This window comes from Ascidia mentula (assembly GCF_947561715.1).
Source record: "Ascidia mentula chromosome 2 unlocalized genomic scaffold, kaAscMent1.1 SUPER_2_unloc_52, whole genome shotgun sequence".
Lineage (NCBI taxonomy): Eukaryota > Metazoa > Chordata > Ascidiacea > Phlebobranchia > Ascidiidae > Ascidia > Ascidia mentula.
In genome coordinates this window covers 1-2,500 of record NW_028113701.1, presented here as the reverse complement: position 1 = coordinate 2,500, position 2,500 = coordinate 1, and the positions used below count along the sequence as shown (strand labels likewise).

Sequence of the window (2,500 nt, the reverse complement as noted above, 5' to 3'; positions counted from 1 at the left end):
CGCCCCTATACCCAAATTTGACGATCGATTTGCACGTCAGAATCGCTACGGTCCTCCACCAGAGTTTCCTCTGGCTTCAACCTCCTCAGGCATAGTTCACCATCTTTCGGGTCCCAACGCGCACGCTCTCGCTCGACCTCTCCGGCAGAGCGGACGAGATCGGCCGGTGATGCGGCCGTCCAGAGAGACGGCATCTCACCTCCGCCGGACCGCGCCGACATTCACTTTCACTGCGCCCATGGGTTTCGCACTGCCCCGTGGCTCGCGCGCACGTTAGACTCCTTGGTCCGTGTTTCAAGACGGGTCGGGAAGGTGGCTGACGTTAGCCGCGGACCCCGTGCGTCTCGCGCGGCGCTGCCCACCCGCAACCGACACGCCGCAACTGGGCACTGAGCACAGTCCCCAACCGGCGACGCACCGGCTCGGACGGGACGCCCGGCCCACGAAGGGCAGACGCGGCGATCCCTCCTCGCCCGGGCGACGGGCCGACGTGTCCGCGCGCCTATAACACCCACCCGGGGGCGGGCTACCTTGCGCGCGGCCTTCTCGCCGCCTCCCAGACGGTCGCGGCCTTCGCACGGCGCTAGTGCGCTGGAGCTGCTCGGAGGACAGCGCGAACGACGGGCCGCAAGGCTCCGCACGCCCACACGCTCCGCTCGGCTTCAGCTGAAAGCGTCGCGCGACTCGACAGGCCCTCCCGTTTGCCTCTCGACGGTTTCACGTACTCTTTAACTCTCTCTTCAAAGTGCTTTTCAACTTTCCCTCACGGTACTTGTTCGCTATCGGTCTCGCGACAGTATTTAGCCTTAGATGGAGTTTACCACCCGCTTTGGGCTGCATTCCCAAACAACCCGACTCTGGGAAGACGCAGAGCGCGCGCCCTCGCCGCCACCATGGGCCTGACACCCGCACCGGGACGAGGCCTCGATCAGAAGGACGCGGGCGGCGAACGACGTACGCGCAGCGAATTCCTTACGCCACAATTCCACGCGCCGCAGAGGCGCGCGGATTCGGCGATGGGCACTTCCCACTTCACTCGCCGTTACTGGGGGAATCCTCGTTAGTTTCTTTTCCTCCGCTTAGTAATATGCTTAAATTCAGCGGGTAGCCTCGTCCGACCTCAGGCCGATAATCCAGTGCCTCGTTTGCGAGAGACACGCGCGCGCCACCGAAGCTCGTGCGAGCGCCGCGCCCGAACGCGAGCCGTGCTGCTCCGGGCCGGGATCCTCTTCGAGGCCGACTCGTAACGAGACGCACGCCGCGTTCGGTTTCGCGCGCTGACACTGCGTTCGTGCTGTCCTGGGCGGGACGACCGTGGCAACGGCCTGACACCGCACCGGCCCGACGCGTCGCCGCGCGGGAACGTTACAACGCGACCCTGAGGCGGGCGTGGCGCCGGGATTGACCCGGTGCCGCAATTTGCGTTCAGAACGTCGATGCTCAATGTGTCCTGCAATTCACATTAATTCACGCAGCTAGCTGCGTCCTTCATCGACTCGCGAGCCGAGTGATCCACCGCCAAGAGCCCTCCGTGACTTCGTCAGTTGGACAAGCGCGACCCAGCCGGATTGCACAGTCGAAAAAAGCGGTGGCCGAGCGGTCGCCAGCCGTAGGCGACGCATGAAGCCAGCCTGGCACATGGCCACGGCACTCGGCGCAGAACGAAACAGGGTGACCGAAGTGCAATCGCGTGCGCCTCAACAGCGACGAAGGGCGTGCGCGGCCGCCAAGATACGGAGCCTTCTCCACCTGTCGAACGCACGACCACTCGATCGGCGATCGGCCGGTAATGATCCTTCCGCAGGTTCACCTACGGAAACCTTGTTACGACTTTTACTTCCTCTAAATGATCAAGTTAGATCGTCTTCTCGGACGCCGGCGCGGCCGTTGCCGAACGCGCCAGGTCCAATCGGAGGACCTCACTAAACCATTCAATCGGTAGTAGCGACGGGCGGTGTGTACAAAGGGCAGGGACGTAATCAACGCGAGCTGATGACTCGCGCTTACTGGGCATTCCTCGTTCAAGGGAAACAATTGCAATTCCCTATCCCTAGCACGACCGGGGTTCAGCGGGTTACCCGGACCTTCCGGCCTAGGCGGCGACACGCTGATCCGGTCAGTGTAGCGCGCGTGCGGCCCCGAACATCTAAGGGCATCACAGACCTGTTATTGCTCAATCTCGTGTGGCTAAGCGCCACTAGTCCCTCTAAGAAGTTCAACGCCGACCGATAGGGTCGCGTAACTAGTTAGCAAGCCAGAGTCTCGTTCGTTATCGGAATTAACCAGACAAATCGCTCCACCAACTAAGAACGGCCATGCACCACCACCCACAGAATCAAGAAAGAGCTCTCAATCTGTCAATCCTCACTGTGTCCGGGCCGGGTGAGATTCCCCGTGTTGAGTCAAATTAAGCCGCAGGCTCCACGCCTGGTGGTGCCCTTCCGTCAATTCCTTTAAGTTTCAGCTTTGCAACCATACTTCCCCCGGAACCCAAAGACTT

General features: G+C 61.7%; 1 non-coding gene and 2 pseudogenes across 1 annotated transcript; all 3 read right to left on the bottom strand.

Annotated features, from left to right (window-relative positions):
- Window positions 1-1,105, bottom strand: part of LOC145916432 (large subunit ribosomal RNA) — a 2,114-nt pseudogene extending 1,009 nt beyond the window's left edge.
- Window positions 1,106-1,373: 268 nt separating this feature from the next.
- On the bottom strand, window positions 1,374-1,527 carry LOC145916428 (5.8S ribosomal RNA). Its single transcript, XR_014404656.1, has one exon. It is a non-coding gene; the product is annotated as a 5.8S ribosomal RNA (ribosomal RNA).
- A 260-nt stretch (window positions 1,528-1,787) lies between these two features.
- Window positions 1,788-2,500, bottom strand: LOC145916429 (small subunit ribosomal RNA; annotated as a pseudogene; the record flags this gene model as incomplete).